The following is a 7,848-nucleotide window of genomic DNA, read 5'->3' as shown; positions in this document are numbered from 1 at the left end:
AGCGCCTTTGATGACCACCGGATGTCTCAAAGCACTGTACAGCCAATGACGTACTTTTGGAGTGTAGTCACTGATGTAATGTAAGAAACGCGGCAGCCAATTTGCGCACAGCAAGCTCCCACAAACAGCAATGTGATGATGACCAGATCATCTGTTTTTTTGTTATGTTGATTGAGGGATAAATATTGGCCCAGGACACCAGGGAGAAACCCCCTGCTTTCCTTCAAAATAGCGCCATGGGATATTTTACGCCCACCTGAGAGAGCAGATGGGGCCTCGGTTTAATGTCTCATCCAAAAGACAGTACCTCCGACAGCAGCACTCCCTCAGTACTGCACTGGGAGTGTCAGCCTAGATTTATGTGCTCAAGTCTCCGAAGTGGGACTTGAACTCACAACCTCCTGACTCAGAGGCGAATGTGCTACTCACTGAAACACAGCTGACACTGTAAAGGAAGACAGATATGCGCAAATTTGCATTGTTTCCTTTAATTGGTGCTTAACTAACTCATATCAAACTAAAAAAAAAGACAGTTAATGACAGGCATTAACATAACACCAGTTCAATTTCAAGAGATTTTAAGAATGTGGGCAAAAAATAATAACCGCTATGTAAATGTTAACACAAGAAATTACATCTCTGAACACGCACTCAGCATGTTTGACTGGTTCTAATTCATAGAAACATAGAAACATAGAAAATAGGTGCAGGAGTAGGCCATTCGGCCCTTCTAGCCTGCACCGCCATTCAATGAGTTCATGGCTGAACATGCAACTTCAGTACCCCATTCCTGCTTTCTCACCATACCCCTTGATTCCCCAAGTAGTAAGGACTTCATCTAACTCCTTTTTGAATATATTTAGTGAATTGGCCTCAACAACTTTCTGTGGTAGAGAATTCCACAGGTTCACCACTCTCTGGGTGAAGAAATTCCTCCTCATCTCGGTCCTAAATGGCTTCCCCCTTATCCTTAGACTGTGTCCCCTGGTTCTGGACTTCCCCAACATTGGGAACATTCTTCCTGCATCTAACCTGTCTAACCCCGTCAGAATTTTAAACGTTTCTATGAGGTCCCCTCTCATTCTTCTGAACTCCAGTGAATACAAGCCCAGTTGATCCAGTCTTTCTTGATAGGTCAGTCCCGCCATCCCGGGAATCAGTCTGGTGAACCTTCGCTGCACTCCCTCAATAGCAAGAATGTCCTTCCTCAGGTTAGGAGACCAAAACTGTACACAATACTCCAGGTGTGGCCTCACCAAGGCCCTGTACAATTGTACCAACACCTCCCTGCCCTTGTACTCAAATCCCCTCGCTATGAAGGCCACCATGCCATTTGCTTTCTTAACCGCCTGCTGTACCTGCATGCCAACCTTCAGAGAGAGATTTCACCCCTAGAGAGAGGGGCCATAAGAGTGGGTAGGAGGGATAAAAATACCAAAAAGTCCCATTAAGTGCAATCATTTTCAAAATTCTGAAAAATTGTCAACAATTCCTAAAGCGGGTCTCATGATTTTTCTTACATTTCTATTAAATATTTTGGAAACATTGGTTTTAACTACTTAGGTTGTCTAACAGGATATATTTTATCAGTATTGCAATAATTATTGTTATATTAAGTCATTCTTGAGCCTCACATTGCGGGACATGAATTATTTAAAATCTTGCTGGACCTTAGTTAGGTTTGAAGTTTGTAAAGTCCAAATCAAGAACAGAAAATTAACTTTTCATCTGACTGCAGTAAACCCTAGCCCGTAGCACCCAACTCAATACAATACTTACACAGTATCATTACCGTCATCGGAATCAAGGAAGACTTGCTTCCACTCTTAACATGAGTTCTTAGGGGGCTGAACAGTCCAATACGTGAGCCACAGCTGGGACAGATAGTTGTTGAGGGTAAGGGAGGGTGTGACAGGTTTGCCGCACGCTCTTTCCGCTGCCTGCGCTTGAATTCTGCATGCTCTTGGCGACGAGACTCGAGGTGCTCAGCGCCTTCCCGGATGCATTTCCTCCACTTAGGGTGGTCTTTGGCCAAGGATTCCCAGGTGTCAGTGGGGATGTTGTTGCACTTTATCAGGGAGGCTTTGAAGGTGCCCTTGTAACGTTTCCGCTGCCCACCCTTGGCTCGTTTGCCGTGAAGGAGTTCCGAGTAGAGCGCTTGCTTTGGGAGTCTCGTGTCTGGCATGCGAACTATGTGGCCTGCCTAGCGGAGCTGATCAAGTGTGGTCAGCGCTTCAATGCTGGGGATGTTGGCCTGGACGAGGACGCTAATGTTGGTCCTCCCAGGGGATTCGTAGGATCTTGCGGAGACATCGTTGGTTGTATTTCTCCAGCGACTTGAGGTGTTTAATGTACACGGTCCATGTTTCTGAGCCATACAGGAGTGCGACATTTAGAGGCCGCATGGATGAACTACAACAATTGTACATTCCTGTCTGGTGTAAAAATAAAAAAGGGAAGGTGGCTCAACCGTGGCTATCAAGGGAAATCAGGGATAGCATTAAAGCCAAGGAAGTGGCATACAAATTGGCCAGAAATAGCAGCGAACCCGGGGACTGGGAGAAATTTAGAACTCAGCAGAGGAGGACAAAGGGTTTGATTAGGGCAGGGAAAATGGAGTACGAGAAGAAGCTTGCAGGGAACATTAAGACGGATTGCAAAAGTTTCTTTTGATATGCAAAGAGAAAAAGGTTAGTAAAGACGAACGTAGGTCCCCTGCAGTCAGAATCAGGGGAAGTCATAACGGAGAACAAAGAAATGGCGGACCAATTGAACAAGTACTTTGGTTCGGTATTCACTGAGGAGGACATAAACAACCTTCCGGATATAAAAGGGGTCGGAGGGTCGAGTAAGGAGGAGGAACTGAGGGAAATCCTTATTAGTCGGGAAATTGTGTTGGGGAAATTGATGGGATTGAAGGCCGATAAATCCCCAGGGCCTGATGGACTGCATCCCAGAGTACTTAAGGAGGTGGCCTTGGAAATAGCGGATGCATTGACAGTCATTTTCCAACATTCCATTGACTCTGGATCAATTCCTATGGAGTGGAGGGTAGCCAATGTAACCCCACTTTTTAAAAAAGGAGGGAGAGAGAAAACAGGGAATTATCGACCGGTCAGCCTGACATCGGTAGTGGGTAAAATGATGGAATCAATTATTAAGGATGTCATAGCAGTGCATTTGGAAAGAGGTAATATGATAGGTCCAAGTCAGCATGGATTTATGAAAGGGAAATCATGCTTGACAAATCTTCTGGAATTTTTTGAGGATGTTTCCAGTAGAGTGGACAAGGGAGAACCAGTTGATGTGGTATATTTGGACTTTCAGAAGGCTTTCGACAAGGTCCCACACAAGAGATTAATGTGCAAAGTTAAAGCACATGGGATTGGGGGTAGTGTGCTGACATGGATTGAGAACTGGTTGTCAGACAGGAAGCAAAGAGTAGGAGTAAATGGGGACTTTTCAGAATGGCAGGCAGTGACTAGTGGGGTACCGCAAGGTTCTGTGCTGGGGCCCCAGTTGTTTACACTGTACATTAATGATTTAGACAAGGGGATTAAATGTAGTATCTCCAAATTTGCGGATGACACTAAGTTGGGTGGCAGTGTGAACTACGAGGAGGATGCTATGAGGCTGCAGAGCGACTTGGATAGGTTAGGTGAGTGGGCAAATGCGTGGCAGATGAAGTATAATGTGGATAAATGTGAGGTTATCCACTTTGGTGGTAAAAACAGAGAGACAGACTATTATCTGAATGGTGACAGATTAGGAAAAGGGGAGGTGCAAAGAGACCTGGGTGTCATGGTACATCAGTCATTGAAGGTTGGCATGCAGATACAGCAGGCGGTTAAGAAAGCAAATGGCATGTGGGCCTTCATAGCGAGGGGATTTGAGTACAGGGGCAGGGAGGTGTTGCTACAGTTGTACAGGGCCTTGGTGAGGCCACACCTGGAGTATTGTGTACAGTTTTGGTCTCCTAACCTGAGGAAGGACATTCTTGCTATTGAGGGAGTGCAGCGAAGGTTCACCAGACTGATTCCCGGGATGGCGGGACTGACCTATCAAGAAAGACTGGATCAACTGGGCTTGTATTCACTGGAGTTCAGAAGAATGAGAGGGGACCTCATAGAAACATACAAAATTCTGACGGGGTTAGACAGGTTAGATGCAGGAAGAATGTTCCCAATGTTGGGGAAGTCCAGAACCAGGGGACACAGTCTAAGGATAAGGGGGAAGCCATTTAGGACCGAGATGAGGAGGAATTTCTTCACCCAGAGAGTGGTGAACCTGTAGAATTCTCTACCACAGAAAGTTGTTGAGGCCAATTCACTAAATATATTCAAAAAGGAGTTAGATGATGTCCTTACTACTTGGGGAATCAAGGGGTATGGTGAGAAAGCAGGAATGGGGTACTGAAGTTGCATGTTCAGCCATGAACTCATTGAATGGCGGTGCAGGCTAGAAGGGCCGAATGGCCTACTCCTGCACCTATTTTCTATGTTTCTATGTTTCTATGAGTAGAGCACTTGCTTTGGGAATCTCATGTCTGGTATGTGAACAATGTGGCCTGCACAGTGGAGCTGATCAAGTGTGGTCAGTGCTTCAATCCTGGGCATGTTGGCCTGGTCGAGGACGCTAACGTTGGTTCGCCGTGCAATGGAAGGAATTCTGAAGAACTTAAGCAGAAATTCTTAAAGATTTCCCCCTCTAATTTACTCCCAACTCCACTGAAGGTGCTGGTTCATGTTGGCGAATCGTCTATGGTGTCAATCAGTGCTGGCTATCTTACTCCATTGACCATTCTTCATGTGTGAGCTGAGACTGCGAGTGCAAGCAGATTATTGTATCATGGAAATGGATCACAGTTCAGGCAGATATTGTCTTCATCTATGCCCACTCATACATAATTTCCAGTAGGGGCCATTGAATCATAAATGGGAGCATTGGTTTAAGTTTCCTTTCCCTACCCTAGAGAAACTGTGGTACCCCTATTACCACCTTGGCTGAGAGCGGTGAATATAACATTGACTAGTGGTCACACCTGGGACCCATCCTACATTGTCCACTAAGCCATTCTCTAGCACAGAAAGTTGTTGAGTCCAGTTCGTTGGATATATTCAAAAGGGAGTTAGATGTGGCCCTTACGGCTAAAGGGATCAAGGGGTATGGAGAGAAAGCAGGAATGGGGTACTGAAGTTGCATGATCAGCCATGATCATATTGAATGGTGGTGCAGGCTCGAAGGGCCAAATGGCCTACTCCTGCACCTATTTTCTATGTTTCTATGGTCTTTAGCAGAAAGAAAACACCATGTAATTCTACTTAAACCATCAGCGTATGAATAATCTTTGAACTAAACTGCCCATTTAGTTTTTAGTGGTGTTCAATCTGATTTAACTTCTTGTTTGTTGGTGTGTCATGAACAATTCGCTAAAGAGGAGGGAGGGGGGGGGGCGTGATTGAGGTGGCACAGTGTATTTCAACATTATTTATTCATCTCAAGGAGCTTGGTTTAAATCCAGACCAGACTGATGAGCTAAAAACTCCTTCTCTCGAATGGCTGTCAAAGTTTTAGGTTAAAGTAATTCAATCAATCTCAGTGGTACAATGATAGGTAGTATGGGAAATGGAAATGGCACACTGCAGCAGAAGACAGTCTTTTTCTGAGGTTGATTAAAGACACATTTGTAGGGCAGAATAAAAGGAATTTCACTCTCTATCTAATCCATCCTGCACTTGACCTGGGAATGGTTGATGTTCATGTTGGATGTAAAAAAGAAAAATGCTCCATCCATCAGTTTGATAGAGAGCTAAATACTCCAACTCTATGGGGCAGAAATTGCCCCTTTTATTGACAGGAGGTGCTAATGGGGCACAAAATAGAATTTGCCCAGATGCGGTGTGCCAACATCGCTGCCTATGGAATTGGCCGGGAGTTTGCGGAGATGCCCTGCTCCTGCCGGGTGAGCCCCGCTCGGCTGCGCGTGGCAATGATGACGTCCCCTTAGCACCCCAAAAGTTAAATTGCCCCGTGCAACCTACCTTAGTGCCTGGCGATGACAGCAACAGCTTGAGCTGTCGAGTTGCAGTCGGGAACCGGGATGCGCCAGCGCTATTTAAAGGCGCCGTTTTGGAAAGTATTTTCTGTCGGCCATTGCTTATTACTGCTTTCCAACAGCTCGGTGGAATGGCTGGTGGACTGATAGCAGCAATGTTTAGCTCAAAGGTTCTTCTGCCTCCTACCAATTCCCTGGTACAGTATCGCTCATGGCATTTTTGACCTTCAACCTTTTCTGTCGCCGTCAGAGGATGCTTCGCCAACGACAAAGGCACCGCCACTTACAGAGGGAAAGGCATTGAGAGAGGGACAGAGAAAGGCTACGACAAAGAGAGGGAGCACCGCAGGGGGATGCCCATGGATAGGCCCCTGGAGCACACCACAGGGAAAGGCCCATGGAGAGGCCGAGTGAGAGGCCCCTGGAGAGGCCCATGGAGAGGCCCAGTGAGAGGCCCATGGAGAGGCCCATGGAGAGGCCCAGTGAGAGGCCCATGGAGCACGTCACAGGGAAAGGCCCATGGAGAGGCCGAGTGAGAGGCCCCTGGAGAGGCCCATGGAGAGGCCCAGTGAGAGGCCCCTGGAGAGGCCCATGGAGAGGCCGAGTGAGAGGCCCCTGGAGAGGCCCATGGAGAGGCCCAGTGAGAGGCCCCTGGAGAGGCCCATGGAGAGGCCCAGTGAGAGGCCCATGGAGAGGCCCAGTGAGAGGCCCATGGAGAGGCCCAGTGAGAGGCCCATGGAGAGGCACAGTGAGAGGCCCATGGAGAGCCCACAGAGAGGCTCATGGAGAGGCCCAGTGAGAGGCCCAGTGAGAGGCCCATGGAGAGGCCCAGTGAGAGGCCCATGGAGCACGTCACAGGGAAAGGCCCATGGAGAGGCCCAGTGAGAGGCCCATGGAGAGGCCCAGTGAGAGGCCCATGGAGAGGCACAGTGAGAGGCCCATGGAGAGCCCACGGAGAGGCCCATGGAGAGGCCCAGTGAGAGGCCCATGGAGAGGCCCATGGAGAGCCCACGGAGAGGCTCATGGAGAGGCCCAGTGAGAGGCCCAGTGAGAGGCCCATGGAGAGACCCAGTGAGAGGCCCATGGAGAGGCCCAGTGAGAGGTCCATGGAGAGGCCCACGGAGAGGCCCAGTGAGAGGTCCATGGAGAGGCCCATGGAGAGGCCCAGTGAGAGGTCCATGGAGAGGCCCATGGAGAGGTCCATGGAGCACGCCGCAGGGAGATGCACAAGGAGAGGTGAAGGGACAGGCGAAGGGACAGACAACCACATGCAGCAGTCCACGGAGAAGCACATCAACATGTTGCCAGAGGACGAAGTTGCCAAAGGGCTGGCAACAGGAGGCCTTACCCTCCCCGGGTATTCCGGCAGCATTTCTCCTACATCAATTTCACTGAGGAGCAGTATGTGCAAAGACTCCGCTTCAGCAAGGACGTGGTCACCGAGCTCTGCCATCTACCTCAACCAGACCTCGAGCCTCAGACCAGGGTGAGGACGGCCCTCTCAGTCGCAGTCAAGGTCACCATCGCCCTCAATTTCTACGCTAATGGATCTTTCCAGGGAGCAACCGGAGACATCTCCACCATCTCCCAGTTTGGCGTCCATTGCTCCATCTGCGAGGTCACAGATGCTCTGTACAGAAGGAAGAGGGACTACATCTCCTTCCCCGTGAGCAGAGAGAAGCAGCTTGAGCGTGCATGTGGCTTTGCCAGGATAGCTGCCGTCCCCATGGTACAGGGTGCCCTCATCGCTTTGAGGGCACCGCATACAATCCAGAGATCTGTAACCACAAAGG

The sequence above is a fragment of the Pristiophorus japonicus genome, chromosome 14 (assembly GCF_044704955.1).
Source record: "Pristiophorus japonicus isolate sPriJap1 chromosome 14, sPriJap1.hap1, whole genome shotgun sequence".
Taxonomy (NCBI): Eukaryota; Metazoa; Chordata; class Chondrichthyes; family Pristiophoridae; genus Pristiophorus; species Pristiophorus japonicus.
This window is presented reverse-complemented; position numbering follows the sequence as displayed.